The sequence below is a fragment of the Phocoena sinus genome, chromosome 3, assembly GCF_008692025.1.
Source record: "Phocoena sinus isolate mPhoSin1 chromosome 3, mPhoSin1.pri, whole genome shotgun sequence".
In the NCBI taxonomy this organism is placed as follows: Eukaryota; Metazoa; Chordata; class Mammalia; order Artiodactyla; family Phocoenidae; genus Phocoena; species Phocoena sinus.
Genome location: NC_045765.1, coordinates 97,739,185 through 97,761,633, shown reverse-complemented (window position 1 = coordinate 97,761,633; position 22,449 = coordinate 97,739,185). Strand labels below are relative to the sequence as shown.

General features: G+C 42.7%; 1 long non-coding RNA gene and 1 other non-coding gene across 3 annotated transcripts in view; one reads left to right on the top strand and one right to left on the bottom strand.

Annotated features, from left to right (window-relative positions):
* LOC116751491 overlaps positions 1-22,449 on the bottom strand; it is a 156,772-nt gene that overhangs the window by 132,648 nt on the left and 1,675 nt on the right. For both annotated transcript variants that reach the window (XR_004349274.1, XR_004349273.1), the window contains exon 2: positions 12,071-12,182. This is a non-coding gene — a long non-coding RNA (uncharacterized LOC116751491). The remainder of the gene's footprint in view (positions 1-12,070; positions 12,183-22,449) is intronic.
* On the top strand, positions 864-935 carry TRNAE-UUC. The gene has a single exon. It is a non-coding gene; the product is annotated as a tRNA-Glu (tRNA).

Genomic DNA, 22,449 nt, shown 5'->3' with positions numbered 1-22,449 from the left:
AATACTTCAATCCAAATTCTTGTTCTATTACCTATCAGCTATGTGACTTGAGCAAATACTTAACAATGCTTGAGCCTCAAATTCTTCATCAGTAAAATGGGAATAATATATGAAATGTGTTTAGCATATAATGCTAAATAGGGTTGATAACAGGGTTTTACTACTTATATAAAAAGTAAAATTCATAAATTAAGGTTTTTTTATACTTCTCTTGGGTAAAACAAATAACTAGGCAAGTTTATGTAAGAACAAATGTCTTGATCATATGTACTGTATTTTAAAATATTGCCTTTGACTAGTTCCTTACTAGAAAATGTAGGACTTTCAGAATTTTAAAACTATTTTTCAAAACTCAAAACACATTTAAACTCATCAATATTGGAATGATACAAATAGGATCTTGGTGACTCTGGGCTGTCACGGACATCTTTGGTGTGTGGCTTTCAAAGCTGTACAGTACCAATCCCTAATTCCCTCAGATGACTAAGTTCTAGCCAGTCCAGAAAAACTACCTTTACAACTTAGACTGACAGCAGGTTAATCCTAATAGTATGGCATAATCCATTATAACCTTCTACCAGGTATTACTGATGTGCTTTCTGCCTCTTTTTAAATATCTTACAAATGTAAAATACACATCCCAAAACTGTAACCAATTGAAAGGGGACTCATTTTGGAATTTGTATACTCCTTTTGAGAAATAGTTAAATAATGCAAAACCCAACTGATTACCAAAATTCAAAAGAACCTTGTTATATCATGCAAACACTCCTCATAAGATACAAATTATACCTCCACTGCTCATTGCAATACCTATAAACTGACACTTACACATCTACTTATAAAGAAATAAAAGACAGAATTCCCTGGTGGTGCAGTGGTTAGGACACGGCACTTTCACTGCTGTGGCCCAGGTTCAATCCCTGGTCAGGGAACTAAGACCCCATAGGCCACACAGTGTGGCCAAAAAAAAAAAAAGAAAGAAAGAAACTACATAATTAAGTCCAAAAAGACTGCAATTACTATGGAGAGAATGGTGGTATTTTTGTTAACCTTTCCATCTAAAACAGCTATCTACATTGGTCAAATTTGTTAGAAAATGTATCAACAACTCACAGCTCCGTGTAAGAAAGCCAAATAGTAAATTACTCTCAGTACTCTTAATAAACTTTGGGGAACTGTAAAAACATGTTCAATGCTGTAATGAATTCAATAATATTAGCAGCAAAGCTAACATGGGGTCAAGACCAAACACAGGTGTTTTTGTAAATATTTATGAAAACATGTTTTGCCTTCATATTTAGTATATGTCCTAACTGTAACTCAAAGAGACTTTGTAATTGAGTTTCTTTAAAAAATGAATCTGCTTCTTGCTAAATAAGGAACATAAAGTCCACTTTTCAGAAAACATTATTATGTAATTATTATTTATTTACAGAGAGATAATTGGCATACTTAATTTAAACGAAGTATAAAAAAAATTCTTGGATCTTATTTTTTTTAACTTATTTAAAGTTAGAAAATGCCATTTCCTATTTACTCAAGATACTATATTAAGAATAACAGTATTTTTTTGAGTTTATTTTTGTGTATGGTGAGAGGGTGTGTTCTAACTTCATTGATTTACATGCGGCTGTCCAACTTTCCCAACACCACTTGCTGAAGAGACTTTTCCCATTGTATATTCTTGCCTCCTTTGTCAAAAATTAATTGACCATAGGTGTGTGGGTTTATTTCTGGGATCTCTATTCTGTTCCATTGATCCATATGTCTGATTTTGTGACAATACCATGCTATTTTGATTACTGTAGCCTTGTTGTACTGTGTTGTCTGAAGTCTGAGATGGTTATGCCTCCTGCTTTGTTCTTTTTCTTCAGGATTGCTTTGGCAAAATGGCTTAAAGAGTTAAACATAAGACATGACACCATAAAACTCCTAGAAGAGAACACAGGCAAAACATTCTCTGACATAAATCGTACCAATGTTTTCTAAGTCAGTCTCCCAAGGAAACAGAAATAAAAACAAAAATAAACAAATGGGACCTAATCAAACTTACAAGTTTTTGCACAGCAAAGGAAACCATAAACAAAATGAAAAGACAACCTACAGAATTGGAGGAAATATTTGCAAATGATGCGACCAACAAGGGCTTAATTTCCAAAATATACAGTTTATACAGCTTGACAACAAAAAAACAAACAACCCAATCAAAAAATGCACAGAAGACCTAAAGAGACATTTCTCCAAAGAAGAAATACAGATGGCCAATAGGCACATGAAAAGATGCTCAACATTGCTAATTATTAGAGAAATGCAAATCAATACTGCAATGAGGTATCACTTCAAGAGTTAGAATGGGCATCATCAGAAAATCTACAAACAACAAATGCTGGAGAGGGTGTGGAGAAAAGGAACCCTCTTGCACTGCTGGTAGGAATGTAAATTGATACAGTCACTATGGAGAACATTATGGAGGGTCCTTAATAATACAGAACTACCCTATGACCCAGCAATCCCACTACATGGCATACATCCAGAGAAAACCATAATTCAAAAAGACACATGCACCCCAATGTTCATTGCAGCACTATTTACAATAGCCAGGTCATGGAAGCAACCTAAATTCCCATCGACAGATGAATGGATAAAGAAGATGTGGTACATATATACAATGGAATATTACTCAGCCATAAAAAGGAATGAAACTGGGTCATTTGTAGAGATGTGGATGGACCTAGAGACTGTCATACAGAGTGAAGTCAGTCAGAAAGAGAAAAACAAATATATTAATGCATATATGTGGAATCTAGAAAAATGGTACAGATGAACCAGTGTGCAAGGCAGAAATAGAGACCCAAATGTAGAGAATAAATGTATGGACACCAAGGGGGGGAAAGCAGGGGATGGGGAGGATGAATTGGGAGATTGGGATTGATATATATACACTAATATGTATAAAATAGATAACTCATTTTAAAAAGATAAAGATGACCTAAATAAATAGAGAGATATTCCAAAAAAAAAAAAAAAAAGGTCTACAAATAAATGCTGGAGAGGGTATGGAGAAAAGGGAACCCTCCCACACTGTTAGTAAGAATGTAAGCTGGTACATCCACTGTGGAAAACAGTATGGAGGTTTCTCAGAAAACTAAAAATAGAATTACCATATGACTCAGCAATCCCACTACTGGCCATATACCCAGACAAAACTATAATTCAAAAAGACACATGCACCCCTATGTTCATAGGAGCACTATTCACAATAGCCAAGACATGGAAACAACCTAAATGTCCTTCAACAGATGTACGGATAAAGAATATGTGGTACACATATACAATGGAATACTAGTCAGCCATAAAAAAGAATGATATAATGCTACTTGCGGCAACATAGATGCAACTAGAGATTATCATACTAAGTGAAGTCAGAAAGACAAATACCATATGATATCACTTACATGTGGAATCTAAACTATGACACAAATGAACCTATCTATGAAACAGAAACAGAATCAGGGATATAGGGAACAGACTGCTAGTTGCCAAGGGGGAGGGGGGTGGTAGAAGGTTGGATTGGGAGTTAGGGATTAGCAGATGCAAACTGGTATATATAGAATGGATAAACAACATCCTACTGTATAGCTCGGGGAAATATATTCAATATCCTGTGAAAAACCATAATTGAAAAAAATATGAAAAAGAATGTGTATACATGTATAACTGAGTCACTTTGCTGTACAGCAGTAATTAATACAACACTGTAATTCATCTATACTTCAATAAAAAATAAATTTAAAAAAGAATAACATGGTACTAAAACAATGTGGAGATCCCTCAAAAAATTAAGAACTACCGTATGACCCAGCTGTTCCTCTTCCGTGCATTTATCTGAAGAACATGAAAACACTATTTCTAAAATATATATGCACCCCTATGCTCATTACAGCATTATTTACAATAGCCAAGATATGGAAGCAACCTAAGTGCCCAATGGTATATGAATGGATAAAAAAGAGGTGGGATGTGTGTGTGTGTGTGTGTGTGTGTGTGTATAATGAAAATTTACTCAGCCACAAAAAAGAGTGAAATCCTGCCACTTGCAACAACATAGATGGTCCTTGATGGTATTATGCTAAGTGAAATAAGTCAGATGGAGAAAGACAAAGATCATACCACTTCACTCATATGTAGAATCTAAAAAAAAAGAACAAACAAAATAAAACAAAAACAAGCTAATAAATACAGAGATCAGATTAGTGGTTACCAGAGGGGAAATGAGTGGGGAGAGGTGGGTAAAATGGATGAAGGGGTCAACTAGACTCGTGGTGGTGATCACTTCGTAGTATATACAAATGTCAAATTACAATGCCATACACTTGAAACTTATAGAATAAAAAATAATAATATGATAACACTTTGGCTGAGCTCAAATTATAATTCTAAGAATTTTTTCAAAAGGTAAAGAACAGCAACAGAAAACTAAGTATATTTTCTTTTTTCCTTTAAAGTCCTAATATAGTAATATTAATAAAATCACACAAATGCATTATATTAAGAAAATACAATCTGTTAAATTATTGGCAAAAGACAATTATACCCCGAGGGCAGGGGCTCTGCCTTTATCTACTTCACATGCCTTAAGCATGACAAGAACTTTAAGTGTTAACTATACCTCAAGAACAATAAGCACAACTGTAACATAATTCTCCTAAGAATCAAATAATAGGAAAATCCTAAAGAGCTGGGAATTCAAAACAGGACATGGACAAAATTTTACAACGTGCAAATTCTAACATTAGTAGAAGAAAATTCTATCCCTTGTAAGCCACAGACAAATTCCAAGGTCACAGCCCGAAAGTGTATATTGGCTGTGTCAGTAGAAAATATACAGCCAACGCTGGTTTTAAAATAATCTCAACTTGGCCTAAAGTGAAGTCTTTCTCTTTCTGACTTACTTCACTTAGTATGATAATCTCTATGTCCAATCATGTTGCTGCGAATGTCATCATTCTTTTTTATGGCTAATACCATATGATATCACTTATATGTGGAATCTAAAATATGATACAAACGAACTTATTTACAAAATAGAAACAGAGTCACAGACGTAGAAAACAAATTTATGGTTACCAAAGGGGAGATGGGGTGGGGGAGGGATAAACTAGGAGTTTGGAATTAGCAGATACAAATTACTATATATAAAATAAACAAGGTACTACTGTAAAGCACAGGGAACTATATTCAACATCCTGTAATAATCCATAATGGAAAAGAATATGAAAAAGAATATATATATGTATAACTGAATTACTCTGCTGTACACCAGAAACTAACACAACTTTGTAAATCAACTATACTTCAAGAAAAAATTTTTTTAATAAATAAGTGAAGTCATTAAGAACTGAGTAGAAACAGTACAGACATCAAAGGACCTATAATCCTGGTAGTATATATGGCCAAAAGAAAATTATCTTTTTACCATATCTGGTTGTTGTTTCCGCAAACAGCACACTACCTTTCTACAAGAGCTATTATACCTAAGTGAGGTAACGTATGTGGTCTATGTATAGACTATACATTCTTGTGTCTCACTGGGATCTCTCTGATTTAAGCATTGTTGACTTGGTGGTTAAAATTCTGTATACTCACCACTGTCATCAAGATTCATATTGTGTTCAGGAAGAAAACAGGTTAGTCAGGGGCTAGTTTCCTTTACCTACACCTTTTCTCTTGAGTTTCACCTCCCTGCTAGAGCAATATGGGGAAATTTAACCAGTGTAGAAAATTCCTTATATTACACACTACAGATGTTCACCAGAACTTTCAACTAGACAAGAATTGCCTTTTGAAATACTTACACACACATATACATATATAACACAGCTTTCTCTCCAGACAGAAATGCTACAGAAATGAAAGAAATCATATTCAGTGAGTGTAAGCAATGGCTAAATAAAAGGGGTACTGGTGTCTGATTACATTGGGTCTCTCCTTCCCAATCTAATATGCTAGGGGAAATTTCCTACTAGAAGCTGCTGAACACATAAGCTAATTGATCTAAAATACTCAGAGAAAAAAATGTGTTATCTGGTTTATTGTTAAAACACATCTACCTTGAGAATATTTATAGCATTGACTAAGCTACCATTAGTAGCTTCACAGGCCCTAAAAAGAGAAACTACTATTATAAGTTTCCAAGTATGTATTTATAGAAGGAAGCAAACAATTTGTTAAATCAACTTTTTTGGTCTAGAAGCAACAGATTTGGAGAAAAATGGTTTTACAATAGGACACATAACTCCACTTCTACTTATACTGCTATTTTTTCATACGAGAGGCATGGCACTGTCTGTGTGAATATTATGACTCAAGCTTACTCATCTTAACTAAGCATGAATTAAATTTGTCAGAGTAAAAACCTGAAAGAGAACGAACATGCATGTAATTCTAAGTTGCCATTTTTAGAATGGGGTTTTTGCTCCAAAGGGATTTTAAAAACATGTTTCCACATTATTTTATTTGCGCTACTTTCACTTTAGTGCTCTTGTAAGTTGGCTGCTAAATAGAAACAAGAAACAAACTCATTTTCAAAAAGAAAGTAATTTGTGATTTGACCATAGCATAAGCTACATAAAAAAGGAAGAAGTAATTTGTTAAAGACCTGACTGCCAAAATAGTTTGAAATTTAGATACATGTACATGTAAAGAGACACTTTTGTTTGGGCCCCTCCCTATTTTCCTGGTCCAGTTACCATGAAAAGATCAGAAAATTAACTGTAGGGTAAGGAGCCTATCGAAAGTCTCATTATATCCTAACTGTCATTCTTTCCAGGAAAGTCCGGAAAATATAGAAGCGAATCACAGGCACTGCAGGACACACAGTCTTCTCATTCTATAAGTAGCTTCCAGGCTGATATGACTTCAATGTTCTTCCCCACAAAGAAGATATTCTAAGAGAAAAATACCTTTCCTGCATGCACAATCTCAAAATCATACATGCCTGTGGATCGTCTTTAATCACAGGCTAGAGCAGCGGTCAGTCAGCCAGTACCCAAAGATGACAGACAATGTGGACTGAAGAAAAGAGTGTTTGAATGGAAGTGGAAAGAACTGAATTTTATTCCCAGCTCTGTGATTTACCTACATGGTCTTGGGCAAGTTAGTTAACCACTCTGGGCCTCTGTCTTTTGTTTTATTGTTTCATATGGAAAACAAGAGGTACTCAAAAAACTTTTTTAAATTATGGCTAGAAAAATATCAGAGAACACGTAAACCTATCCCCAACTTCACAGATGAGGACAGTAAAGCAGAGAAGTATACCCAGTCACAGGCGATTAGATTAAAAGCATTCTAACAGCTATTGCAGCTCCAACATTTTAAAATTTATTTGTTTAAAATGACAAGTCACTTATGTCAGATTTTTAAGCCATGTAAAAAAAAAGTACATAAAAGGCAAAAGGGTTGATAATTATCAAATTTAGGATGATGATTATCTCTTCAAGAAGCCATAAGGGAATATAATCAGGAAGAGCTTCAATTGTTCTGGTAACATTTTATTTCTCAAATTGAGTTTGGAGTACATGGGTGTTTGTTTCTCTTTATATACCATTCTTTGTCTAGAATATTTTCTAATCATTTCTTAAGTAACCACTAAAACATCTTTAACCCAAGTCTGAGTGAAATAAATGAAAACATTTCTCTGGAATTTTAAAGGTCCATGGAAATACTGTGTGGTTTCAAACATTCTCCTGTTGAGCTTAAGAGGTAAATATCCCTATGTCCCCTAACATAAGGAAAAAAGGGTAAAACAGGCTGTAAGTATATATATATAACTATTTGCAATCTCTGGCTTAGTAAAACATTAAAAATACACAAATCACACAAAACACAAAATGAACTATATTTTTAATAGCATGATAACCCATTTAAGAACAGAGAGAAATAGCCAATAATTTGTACTCTAAACATATGCCTAAGAGAAATATATTTGAGTCTCACCTGAGAGCCAAGTGTTTAATCATCACAGTTCTTTGTTTACTTGTTTTTACTGAGACAAATAGGAACTGCAGTGGTTTACCAAAAGTAAGCAAAGGCCTTTCTAAACCTCTACATGGAACCTACCTGTAAAAACTAAGTGTCTCTGAAATCTCTGAAATTTTCCAACAAGAAAGTACAGGTCATTCAGCGAAATATATTTACTGTATTCTACCATAATAGCTATTTAACTGTTATCATTATGATGCAGATATATAATGGAAACAGATGTTCCTTTTTCCTTTCAGCAAAGCACAGGAAAAGCATAAACTTGCTGATATTGCATGGACTACTACCATAGCACAATAGAGGAAAAAAGACGTTAGCACATGACAATATTAGTTTTTACTACACAACTAATTGCATAAAAAGTAGAACTTGAGATCATTAAATCAATATAATTTTCAGCACTACAGAAGGGAAACAAATAGATTTATATAGCCAGCCTATTTCACATCTGCGGTTGGGAAAATACTTCTGAGACACTAAGTATATGCAAAATGTTACCACTGCTTTCAGAGCACAAAGAAAAGAGCGTGGTTCTGTTTTCTTTCCTCGTGTATCATGCATTAGAATGCTGCCTCTACAGAGAACAGTTTTTAAACAGTATCAGTATAAGATGGAAGAACCTTTCTGAAAAACAATTTGGCAGTTCATATCAAGACTCTTAAAAAACAGTCTATAGCCTCAATCCAAGTAATTTCTTTTCTAATAATATATTAAGGAAATTAACCAGAGGGATGATAAAAGATTTATTTTAAGTGCTATTCTCTGTAACTTTATTTATAATAATGGAAAATTAGAAACCTAACTCTCTAACAGTAGAACAATGATTAATTAAATCATATATGTTAAAACAGTATACAGAGATATGACTTTAATGATAATTTTAATTATATAGGAAAATTTTCATTGCATAATGCCAACTGAAGAAAAGCAGGACACAGTTTATATCTATGGTGTGTGTGTGTGTGTATGTGTGTGTGTGTGTGTGTACATACACACACATATATATATATTTGGAGGAAAAAGTCTTAGAAAAACACACAAAATATCATATCTAACTTTTGCAAATTATTATGAACAGATACTACTTTTTTAATCAGAAAAAGATACTTTTTCTTTAAACAGTTAACCAATTCTATTTCCATGCTCTAATACTCTCTGTCCTTGTCCAAAGTTTCTAACAATTCTTTGGGTCAAATACTCTTATAAATGTTTAATGGACTTAAAAGTTATGTTGACATCCTATTTGATCCTAAAATCTGGCATAGAAAGAAAAAGATTTGTCACTCACATAGACATCACATTTTTTTCCTGAGTTAAACATTCTTTTCCTTACAAATTAGAGAAAACTTATGGGACAAACATTACAAATGCTTACTTAAGAGCTATTAATATGAGGTGTTTTAAGTCACAAAGTCAGGAAATTTTTCAATTAAAAATATTTCTAAAGCATATTAAGTAGCCTATTAATTGCTCTCCCAATATGTGAATAAAAAGTTTGCCATAGCTTTTGTAGGATTCCTAGTTTCATGATTCTATTTTTAGGTGAAGGAGCTGATTTGTCTTAGGCTATTACTGTCTATTACTTCTAGAAGTCTTGCAGAAAGGTGGGAAGCAGCAAATTCTGGCAATCTGCCTAAAGAGAAATCAATGAAACAAATTAATCCTTCGCAGGCTGCAATGACACAGTAATCCATCATTCAGAGCTGCTTTTATATACCAAATCAGAGAGCAGAGGAAAGAGCCCTGGGGGACATCACAGACAACAACTTATACCAACACTGGGAAAATACTAAGGAATCAGTTTATTTAAAGAGGATAGATTTCAGTTGATTGCCTATTTCATCAAATAAAGATTTTTTTTCTTTCAAAGTGTGGTGAACCTAAGGCCTGATGACTGTATCTTCAGAATTCAGTACCATATATGCTGGCTGACGTCAATAGGGGATGAATGTTTTAAAATAATTAGCATCATTAATCAGTATGAACAAATATCTGGCTAGAGTAATATTACTTTTTGCATTAAATTTCTAGGTGTTAAACACATTCTGTGTTTTCAGTAGGGACTAACTGTGAATTCATCTACTAATCTACAACTTAACTGCCAATTCCTGGTAAACCACATTGAAGTATAAGATATGTATAACTTGCTAAGTACTGTGTTAAGTTTAAAGACATGAACACTTTAATTCCATCTCTCATGGTATAAATTCTAACAAGCCTACCAGATTATAAATAAATAACTTGTTTTATCATGATAAATAGCTCTCTGGGTTATAATAGGCAATGAAAGATAAATTTAAATGTGGGTTTTTTTTAAAATAAACTCATAATCAATGTACAGCAATACACTTACACTGACTATATTTATTTATATACAAAAACATATTCATCTAAATTTATTTGTTCTTATGTAGAAATGTATGCACCTGAGTATATCTTCCTCGAGTGATGTATTCTGAGTGAAAGTATATTCCCTAGATGAAAACTAATGACAAGAACTATAAAGTCACAGTGTATTACTATTGTTAAATGTATGCATCTCTTTCATGGTTAAATGTGAGAAGTTAGTGAAAGAAACGAATTTTCAAAAAATAAACAGAATCAAACCTGTCACAATGGTCCCTAAAATATTAAAAGCCCAAAATATTTAATCACAGATCCAAAACAGAAAAAAAAAAAAAAAAGGTTAAATAAATGCAAACTAGTCAATTTTTGAGTGGCATCTTCGATTCTGAGGTCCATGGCCATATGATTGCAATTCCTGGACCTGCTGATGCATTTTTAATTCAATGCATGGATCTAGTATTTATTGATTTAATAAGGTTAGGGGTATTACATTGTTGCTGCTACTGATGAACTGTCAGCAACTTAATCTAGTGAAATCTAACAGAGGAATATATATTTTAGAGAAGGGGGTGGGTGGGGGGAAAAGGAGGGGAGAGAAAGAGTGAGAGAGTGAAGAGAGAGAGAGAGAGAGAGAGAGGCAATAGCCAGGTAAATGTAATCCCTTCAATACCCTTGACAGCGGCAAGACCAAAGCCCCGTTTCCCTCAGACTGCCTTGGGCTCCAGACATTTATTAAAGATGTTGGCCCAACTAGCTGAGGTCACAATGAAGAGATTGCAACAAAGTCTTGCAGGTAAACCTTCAGTATTAGGGAAAGCAATGACTCATCTCCAATATCCACCCTCTGGCCTCTTCTCAAAGGTCCTGAGGTGCATGCATGCACACACATGCACACACCCCCAAAGAGCTGAGCCCTTACCTTCTCACCTCAGGGTTTAAAGTAGCCCTTCAGCATTGTCCTCTCTGTGGACCCTAACATTGTCCAGAGCATCATTAGCATGCAGGCAGACAGAAAAGAAAGGAGACAATTCACTTTCTCAAAAGCAGTTCTGCTAAAACACAACCAAAGGAGAGAGGCTTTACAGGGTATGTCAAAAGATGGAGGTGTTGCAGGATCCAGAATCAGAGAAGGGGAGAAAAATCCACCGAAGTTGCTGAAGCAAACACTTAGGGAATATTAGAAACCTTTTTGCGCTGCTGTGCTACCTTGCTTGTGGGCTTATTTCCCCCACCTGGACACCTGGGAAGCATGTTGTGCTCCAGCTTTTCCCTGACTTTGAAGAAATGGATAATCTAAGGAGCAGTGCTGCTGCTGGGGTCAGTAAAACTATGCTAATTGGTGAACCTAATTGCTTCAAGCAGTCCTGCCTCTAAACAGGGAGAGCACAGTTGATGGAGTCAGTCTGTTCCTAATAAAATGAAGAAGCACTGAATTAAATTCCCAAGGAAGGCACTATAAAAGTTTCCACAGTGTAACCAAATGACTTCACCTATGCTATTACCCCTAAGATGACATCTTTGAAAGAAAGCAGACCCCAGTCAGGCTACATATTCATAAATTGGCTGAGTTTAGGCCAGTGAATCTGGATTGATTTAAAAAGGCTTTTTCATCCTTCCAATCAAATGAAGTCACTGTTAATTAGATGTTTTCTGTTAACAATGTCACTCTTCTCCACGTTACCTGCTCACACTTGCAGCGCCTCTAGTGCAACATCTGGAGCACCAGTTCCCCTGCAATCAGTCCTCACAAGTTTGGCCCGAGGGTGGTGGTATTTCCGTTTCTCAATCCCTGTCTGAAGGAAGATACTATTCAGTGTACCAGTGGCGAGATACATAGCAACTCTGTAAATTGAGAGATTATAAAACAATCTCTGGGAAAACTGTCCAGATACAGTCTTCCAAAAAAATTTTTTTTATTGACTACACAGCCGTTTCTAAACTGTGCTGTTCCCGCCTTGTGGACGGATGTTTTCAAGGCTGCCGAAGGCCACGAAGTTAACTCCCACTGACTTTCCAACTTCTTAAAACCAAGCTCCTCGAACTAGAAGTTAGGGTTTGAGGTTTCCCAGCCTTGCCCCAGGCCTTGCTCCCTACCCGTCTCAACCCAACACCTCAAGAGGACCTGCGGCCCGAGGCGCGGCGAACTGACGAGCTGCCCCAGAGACACCAGGCTCAGAGCGCTCCGACCAAAGAAAGGAAAGAAGCGTAGTAAGCCTCGCAAAAGCCGTCTCGCTCGACGGTGGGTCTCCGAACCTTACAAAATTGGGCGGAGGCCGGCTCACTCCCTCCGGGTCCACTCGGAAGAGGTCTGCAGCGCCCACCCGAGGGGGGAACACACAGCCAGCGCCGACCGAGGGCTCGGCCCCGGGATTCGGGGAGCGTGCGCCACCCCCCGGTCGGGCCTGGCTTACTCCTTGAATCTCTTCCTCTGCGCGGGCCCGGGACTGTGTCACTCCGGCCGGCTCGCGGGGTGGGGGCCTTCAGCGCCGGCGCAAGCGCTGCCCTAGAGGACGGCCAGACGCGCCCACCCGCGGTCCAGGCCCCTCGGCCGCACGCGGCTCCCCGCTCGCGTCGAGTGCCTGGCCGCCGACGCCGTGAGCGAGGCTTCGTGCCCGGATGTGGGCCTCGCTTCCGGGAGCGGCTTCCCCCCCCCCCCCAGCCCCGCCCCAGGCTGAGCTTCGGGCCCGAGCTCCCAGACCTCAAGGGAAGGAGTGGGAGGGGCCCCAGGGGGCCCCTACAGGGAAAACGGGAGGCCAGAGTGCAGAATTCGTTCGCAAGGGAGCGCCCTCGTGGGGTGAGGAATGTGAAGAGACGGGGGAGTAAGGGCCCTTGACAGCCGTGGGGACGGCGCGGGCTTCGGGCAGGTGTCTCCGGGCCGCTCTCCGGTTCCGCAGCGCCGAGGGCCACGCTGATCCGAGGGCATCGGCGGACGACGAGTGGCCGCCACAGTCACATCAGGACTCCGGCGTCCCGAAGGCCACAGGCCTTCGGGAAAGCCTCGGAGACCCGCCGCCAGGTCACGCAGTTCATCCCGGGCAGGGAGCTCCTGAGCGGGAGTAGCCGACCAGAGCATGGACTTAGATCTGGGACCCTGTCCCTGACTCAGGCGCTCGAGGACCAGACCACGGCCTTGGAGGCCGCGGCCTTGGAGTCCTCCCCGGCTAGGGCTGCGGACGGGGCGGGAGGCTCGACGGTTAAGAGACCATGAGTCTCGAATTTCTAGACATCACAGAGGGTAGAACCACAGTAGGTGAGATTAGACAGTGAGGTGGAAGGACAGAACCACCCGAGACAGGCACACTCTGCGAGTTGGGACGCTTAATTGCTCTTTTTCAAATCTTGTACCCCAAAGCTTCGCCCTGTGACAACGCACTCCTTCTCCGCAAGGAGGTTTGGGGAAATTAACTTTTTTGGGACTCTCTCGTCCGTTATGTGGGCTCAGGGAGGAAGGCAGACAATAGCAGCAGCCGAAACACCTGCGATCTCTCAATACAATTAAATATGGACGCTGATTGTAGTCATTTCTCCTTTCGCTTCCAGAGGGAGCTCAAACCTGAAGCATCAAGGTTATCCCTCTCCTAAATGTAAAACAGGATACTCGCAAAACCTGCTAGGAACACCACCAACCGCACATGGAGGGGGTCCCCCTTTGCAAACAGAAAAGGCGATCTGATTTTTTTCACTTTCGTGTTTGTGTGAAGTTGAGTTAGGGGCTTGCGCAGTGTAACACACTCCTGTGACCCTCTGGAGACTAAACTAGAACTGAGCAAAGGGAGATCAGGTGAGGGAAAGGGACGGTGCTGAGGAGAGAGTGGCGGGCAGAAGTCTGGGTGTGTGGTGCGCAAGGGCGGCGGGACCCGCGGCGGGACCCAGCTGCGAGCGAGAAAATCCCAGAACGCCTGGCCACACAGCTCTGCGCAGACCCCGCAGAAATACGGCCACGTGTTGGGCTGCTGCTCTGACTCTGCATTTCGGGACGATCTACACACACACACACACACACACACACACACACAGCGGCGCGTGTCTCTCTCTCCCGGAGCTGAGGTCCCTCAGAGGTTGTCCAGACATTGGAACCCCGCGAGTGTCCGCCTGGCACTGTCACTTGACCATTTCGCTCTCGCTGGATGAGGGGTAGCTTAGCCGGGGAGGGAGGGCAGACGAAGGTGCCTGTCTCGTGGGGATCCAGCCCCGCGCAGGGTAAGAGCTGGTAGAGTGGCCGAGACCGGGGAGGGGCGGCGTCCTCCGTGGCTCTAGCCTCCTCCTCGCCCCTCTGTCCGGTCACCTGTCATCCCGAGCTTTCCAGGTCCTCGCCCGCTCGGCTCTCCGCGGCCACGCGACAACCCCCTGCCAGCCTGAGCTGCGCGCCCTGGTGGTTCCCGGATGCCCCAGCCCTGAGAGCCAGGGCTCACCCCTCACTGTAGCCTCTAGATACAAACAGCACTGGCTTCGCTCTTCCGGCCGCCAGATCCCGGTCTTATCCTCCCACCGAGCAATGACTCGCCGGTGTTTGGGGTGGTGGTTGTTTCTTTTAAAAGTATGTTAAAGGATCACTGGCGTCTCCTCGTCCAGTCATTACGCCTTTATCCCTATCAATTAACCACACCTCAGAGGGCTGCTATTAAGAGCTAAATTGAGCTGCAAAAGTAGGTATCCCGTTTCGGACAGATGTTGTCATCTCCCGCTGAGATAAGCGGCCGGCAGGGTCCGACCCGCAGCTTCCGCAGCCGCCCGAGCCGCGCTGGACCAGGCTAAGGACTCTGGGCCGCGGGGCTGGAAGGGAGGTCCCCGCCCAACACTGCGCTGGCGCTCTAGGAGCTGGGGAAATGGGGAGGCCCTAGTTCTCGGACCTCAACCACTGTGCACGTCAAGGGGAAGCGTCTCCAGAGTTATACCAGGGAAAACGCCAAGAGCAAGCCGTGCGTCTTTACGCAAAAAAGTAGAGTGGAGAGTGTTAGCAAAGACCCAGCTCCACACCGGAGACCCAGAAGGGAGGCGGCGGAGGTGTGGGAAAAGGGCAAAGTAGTGACTTTGGCTGGCAGCCCTCCGCCAACACACCCCACTTCCTCTTTCCGCCACTCCAGCCTCCCTCCTGCCTGGTAGCAGGCCCCCAGGACACCTTGTGGAGGAAGGCGCGGTGCTATGGAAATGCTAGATATGGAGCTAGGGAATCCTGGACTGAAACGTGGCCTTTAGGACAAAGGAAATTCACTAGGGACCGACGTGGCCTTCCGCCCAGATGTGTCTTTCCACTCTTTCTCACCCGCAATCACTCCTGACGACTTGGAGCACGGCTGTCGCACGCGGCTGGGAGATCCTGGAGGGCTGAGGGAAGGAGAGAGCAAGGGGACGTGGCCCTCGCTGCAGTTTCAGGACTTTCCTCCCGACAGTGGCCACAATATATTTAGCCAAGGCTAAAGGAGATTAATTTCCCATCATAATCCAATTAAAAGATTTCTAAAGTAATCTTTTGCGAAAATGAAAAAAAAAGTGCGCAGCTAAAGAGGGTACTGGTTTTGATGACAGTGATTTATCGCCTCTGCCCAGCATGCGCTGCCGCTCGCTCTCTTGCACGCGATTTGACCAGAACATCCCGTAGATGCCTCCAGTCCAAACCTTAGCCTTTCTGAAAGACAGCCATCCATCATGCCAACCTGGGCAGGAGAAATAAGTGCAAGGGACTGGGGTTGCTTACAAGCACCACAGACTATTTAAAGTGCTATTAGATTTACGGTCTCTTTTTTCGACGCCCATCCAGAGTAATTAGCACATATGTTCTAAATAGATGATAGTTTTGTGAGCAATAAAGCAATTACCCATCGTTGGAGCTGACAGTTCCTCCAACTAAACTCCAACCAGCAGCTAATTGGAAAAGGCATTTCAGCTCCATTGTCTGCAATTAGTCCTGCTAAACTACTACACCCCAACTAGCTGGTTTGAGGTTAATTTATTCAGTGTTGTATTTGCACGGACGAACCATTGCCACGAAGGGACTTGCCTTTTGCCCCCGCCAGACTGCGCCCTGGGACTACAGGAGCAGGTGGGAGGGAGACGCCGATGTTTTGGGGCAGGGATGATTCCCAGGGGAGGGAACGCCTGGCCCGGCCTCAGCTTCAAGGTCAGTGTCCAGAGAGCTAAGCGCTGCCGACAGAGAAAGCCATTGTTTCTCCTGCTGGGCAGTCACTGAAAGAAACTGCTCAGTTCTCAGTTTGCGCTACCAAAAGCTTAGTGTTAAAAAAAAAAAATTAAGCACAGAGGAGGCGACTGGGTTCTGAGTGCATCTTTCCTGCTGCACACCCAGTTGTGACCCTGGGCCACCAAACCGTCCCTAAGGGATAAAAGTAGACTCAGACTCGCCAAAACAGCAAAATTCCAAGCCCTCAGCTAGGAGAGGGATTCTCCAATTCTAGGAGTGGTTGGGGAAAGAAAAGACTAGAAAGGTCAGGAAGCCCTGCTTCTGGCTTCAGCCTCTCTGAGTGCAAAGTCCCCCTGAAACTGGGGGTTTTCTGTGAATTTCTTTCTTCGCTTTTTCTTTTCACGTTTCTTTTTTCCTTCCTTCTTTCCTTTTTTTCTTCTTTCCTTTCTAAAGTTAAGCCCAACAGGTCCAAAATTTGTACACAGTGACTGGAAAAAATGTGTTAAACGTCGGTTTGACGCCCCACCGGAGCTTCCAAATATCCAGCGGCTGGGATTCTTCTACTTAATTTAATCTTTATTGGACAGGGCAGCTCCTACACTCCTATTCACCAGGAAACCCCGGGAAACGGATCCGTTGGGGTTCAGAATTGAGGGCGGGAAGAAGAGGAGTTAAAGAGGGATTAATCCGCTCCCACCCAACTTCGAACTTTGGAACTGCGATCTCCGGTAGGCTGGGAGTAGGAGGGGAGGGGGCCCAAGGTCCCAGCCCTTGACAGCCAAGGGTCTCTGCGACCTGGAGCAGGGGGCAGGGAGGCTGGCGGGTTTAGACGGGAACTTGTAGCCCTGGTAACCGAGTATTCCCTTAAAGGAATTTACAATGAAGTGTCCCAGGCTCTGGGAGCAATGCGAATTTCACTCAGAAGAACATGGGACTGGGGGTGGGGGTGAGAAGAGGCTTCTTAGGAAGTGAAGCCCAGTGCCTTCAGTCCTAGAATCAAATGTCCTTTTCTAGATAGCCATTCATACCTAACAACCTGAGGGCTGTTTCTCCTTCATGAAGTATATGTAACAATGGCTAAGGAAAACAGTTTAAATGATATTGTAGTCAGCATGTGAGACTTACTAAAACAATTCTCATTTCAAAACAAATTATAATCAATTTCTCAGCTTCAACCATTTGGAGATATGTATCTATAGCAGAAACAAAACAAAACAAAAAAAAACTTTTAAAACTGCCTAATGTCAGGCTCTTGTTTTCCACTTATTTACTGTGTTTTAACCAATTTAATGCCAAGAAAAACCAAAAAGAGAAAATATTGGGGAGAAATTGAAAGTAATGGTCTCATCTTATCCCATCACCTCCCACCTGTCATACAATCTCTACCCTCTAAAGAGAAATCCTCCTGTCAATGTGGCTTCCAACTGAAAATGGAAAAGAAATAAGATGTCTTCACTAAAAGGCTGTTCATCGTGTTCTTAATTATTTGCTTTTTTTCAGGACTTAAATATGACATCCCAGAGAGTGAGGGTAAGAAAAAGCTGAAAAAAGAGTCACCTGAAAGTATCACCTGGACTTGGTAGAAAATCCTAATGTGAGTGTGTGTGCATACTTATGTGTAAGGGCAAAATGATCCATCCAATCAAACCTCCAACCCAGAATGTATGGGACACATTTACATAAACATCCATACACCCTGAAAAATCTCTAAGCACATGTGTGCAGAGATATAGTCCTATGCAAGCTCAGCTAGCTGTCCACATACATGTATTCACTTCTGGAGTAAAGGCATTTTCATTGCTCCCATAGTTTCTTTCCATTAAGGGCGATTAGATGATGTCTATTCAAAGTTGCTGATCCAGAGAGAAAATAAGAGTAGATAAAAGGAGATTTCAAGTGACCTCCTCGTCCCTTTCACACCAACCTGAGCCCTAGAATAGCCAAGGATCAACTAACACAAAAGCTCTTTCCTTTTTCTTTTCAGCTTCAGAAGACTTCATGCAAATGGTTAACAATAAAACACAGAACTATCACCGAGTTTTGTTAGATCACACATTTGGAATACTTTATTAACTCCTCCCACAGATAGGCTAGGTTTATTATCCACCTCTGAAGTGGGTAAATAAAATATACATAGCAAAACAGAGGGCATAATTATTCACTGCTCCATGTGGTTTGTATCAGTGGTGTACTATGCTCATTCTTTTTCATTTAAACTTTACCTAAAGCCCCTCTCCCCTACTGATGGAGGACACTGTAATAAACATATCTTTCCACTGACAGTTTAGAGGGAAATGTTAGGTTTTTATTTACATTAAACTTCTGACAGGTAAAATAGGATTGTAGCATGACCATAGTTACCAACAGATCTGCTGGCTTTGTGAGCCAATAATTTTCCACTAGTTTACTTTATAGGCAGTGAAGAAAGTGGCATTGAAGACTTAAACATATTCCAGCAGTTTTTAATCAGTGAATGTCCAACTCAGATCTGCTTCTGATGGGCTAATCCTGTAGTAAAAGAAATAGGTGCTCTGACAGGTGACTATTAAGAGAAAGTATAGAGTATAGTTAATTGTATTGCCAGGGTACTTTAACAAGTTTCAAACTCATTTCAAAACATGAACTTTTCTTCCAAACCCAAGTCATTTTCCCTAGGAAGAAGAGCCATGCAATTATTCTTCACTCAAGTTGTACATTTAAAATAAAGAAATACATTTTGTAACACAAAAGTCTTAATTTTTGTGTTCTTAATTTTTGCATAAATACATTTAGATAGCTAAGGCTTGATTTTTACAGAAAGCAAATATTTGGCTTTACTGGTGTGCTAGGAATCATTGTCACTTTTCCTCCTACAAAAGGCTTGATTGGCATCCAAAGGTCAGCACTTGCTCTCCTGCCATTTTCCCGTGGCTGCTCCTGGGCCCTCTAACTGGGTGCCCAAGCAAAAAGGGGAAATGCTTCCCTTATCTCTCTTTTCCAAAACACCTGCTTTAACTGGCCAGCTTGTGATAGAAAACTAAACTGCTTTTTAAGGCAAAGCACTTATCTCTGGGCATTTTGACCCAAAGGTGACAAAGAAGAAATGCCCAGGCCATACCTGAGTTATAGTGAGTACACAAGCCTGCTGGATCCGTGGTTCAACGACACAGGCAGGCTGAGAGCAGACAGTCCAGCAGAAGCCTGACTCCCAACTTGGCCTTTCCACCCTTGTCTTCATGTTGACAAAGGCAGAACTTTTTACAGCTGGGCGGCCACAATAGAGACTGAGTTCAGTCTTGCAAGAAGGGGTGGTTTCTGACATAGGGTGTTTGTTTGTTTGTTTTGGGTTTTGTTTTTAAATAATCACAAAACATTAAGCAGGCATTACTGTGCCTCTCTTCACCCTTTTCTTCAAAAGATCTATGCAAGACCATTTTAAATACATCTTCTTCAATTTCGTTTTTCACAGCCTTAACCTCATACCAAGGGAGACTAATTGATTCGGCACCTTTAAAATAAGCTCTTTGGGAAAGGTCTGCAGTATGAGCAGAAGAACTGACCTTTCTCCCAGTGATCGCAAGCATGTTCATCTCTCCAGATGGGCTTGATAAAACAGGGTTATTTCTGTTCTGTGGTCTCTCAAAACAGAATAATACCATTTTTAACAATTTAGGGGATAGGGAAGAGATACAGCAGAGAATTTTCTACACATATCTGGTCATTTGTAGGGTCTCACGGCTCTTGAACTAAATTTAGAAAACATTTTTACAAGGCCACGTTTTTTTTCAGTGTGATTTACCAAAAAGCCAAAACAAATGACCGGCTGAGTTTGGGGAGAGCAAAATACCAATATCAGAGAGGTCATAGAATTAGTGAAGAATGATTCCAGCCTTAGTGGAAGGAGAGATAGTGGTGAGGGTGTTGTTAATCAGCTAGAAAGGCTGCATGGATCCGGACTCTGGGGCCTGGAATGCAAGTCATGCTGTATATACAGCCACAGACCTCTGCTTCTCTCCTTCTCCCACCAGGTCACAACTGTTTATTGTCTGTCCCACTAGAAGAGAGCAAGTGTTGTCTGGAAGGCTTTTAAAAAGTGATTAAGGCTGAGCTGTGATGCTAGCAATCTGCAAGAGGTATTGTAAGCCTGATTCCTCTCCCCAGTCGGAGGGGTACCTTCTCATGTCTCTTGGGGAACCACATTGGAGACTTTGCGTGCATTGAACTGGCCTATGGGGACCAGGACAGAGGAAGACTTTAGAAGTGAGGCCTGAGAGTCCAGGCCCTGGTGAGGAAACCAGCCAGGTGTCCTGTCTCTACACCAGCCTCACCAGGAGAGAGAGACCTTGGAGAGGGCCGAATATACATGGCCACCACGCTGGCAGTCTCTAGGACTGTGCTGAGACAAGGGCCACTGTGGGTTTGGGTCCAAGAGTCCCAGTTAGAGGTCCCCGGAAGCAAGGGCTTGGTGGAGAAGGGAGGGAGAAAGATCTGGAGAAGAGAGGATGAGTGGAAGAAAGATGGAAATTCCATCTGCTTTTCTGCTTCTGCAGCTGAGCGTTCCTGGACCCGTGTGTGCATTTGCACAGTTTGAGGACCTACATGCTCCCTCAAAATATGACCACTTTCTATTAGGTGCCCTCCCCAACCACAACAGATATCATTGTCTCCGGGGTTGCGTGTGGGGCGCTGCCGGTAGTGTGCTAAGTTGAACATGTAACGAACGACAGCCTCGTGGAGAGAAAGCCTCGTCTCCCTCAGGACCTGAGGTGACCCTCAGTCCCTCCACGGAAGCCGTTTGCTGGGGGTGGGGCTTTGAGCCCAAATGGAGGCGCTCTGCGGGTGTGCAAATGCGATGGGGGAACACAGGGTCCAGAAGAGAAACTGAGCCTAGAGTGATGCTTGGGCTGGAAGGGGAAAGCGCCCCTCCTCGAAAAGCCTCGGTTTCTTCTTGCCCCTCTCACGACAGCAAGTTGGCGCATATGCCCGGCAGGAGCGCGATCTGTTCCCCTGCTTTGAAAAGCCGAGGGTTTCCACTGCTCCGGGCACCACAACCAACAGCCACCCCTCCCTTTCCGGGGCTAAAGCCGGGGGCTGCGCCCCTCCCTCCCTCCCTTCCTTCCAGAGAAGCAGGCAGCTTCGCCTGAGGCCACTCGAGGTCTCCGCTTCTTCCCATACCCAGGGTCACGCCAGATCCCAGGGGCCTCTTGCGAGTTTGGAAGCTCAGGGTAGGGGTCGGCAGAAAGAGCCCACAGCGCGGGTGAGCGGGCCCCACCGCTCTCGGGGAGCCTCATCTAGTCCTCCTGCCACGCCTTGCCCCTAGCTTGCAAGGCCGAACCGAGGCCGACGACGCTGGGCTGGCTCCTTCCCGCGCCCACCCAGCCCTAGGGCGCGGCCCCCGGCGTCGGCTCCCCCGCCCCGCGCGCCCGCCCTATGCGCCCTCTGACGCAAACGCGCGCCCCTGCCCAGCGCCGAGGAAAGCTTTCTCGTCGGTTTAAATTGAGGCTCTTCCTTTCACACACACTCGCTCCGTCCTCACCCCTGGGGAGGTGACCCCTCCCCACCCCCAGCCCTCTTGCTGCTGCGCGAGAAGTCTGGCGGGGCTGCGGGGCTGCGGATCTGGTGCTCTCTCGCTGCTGCCGCCGCCGCCGCCGCGGGTTCTCCGCTGGGGAGAGTGGCTTGGTGTCCCTTTTAATTCGCTGACGCTATCACCCACATCAAACAGGCAGCCATCGATCGCGTTACATTAGGGGATCCCGTTACAAACGGCGTCCGCAGGTGGGCGGCAGGAGCCTTGCTCGCCAGGGCCTGGCTGCAGCCTGGCAAGGCGCTGGCGGCAGGGCCAGCCCAGCCGGACTCGGAAGCCGACTCCACCGCGGCTCCGGCTTGGCACCGGAGTGGGGGGGGTGGTGGTGGAAGGGGGGGCGGCGACGGCGGCTCGGGTGCCA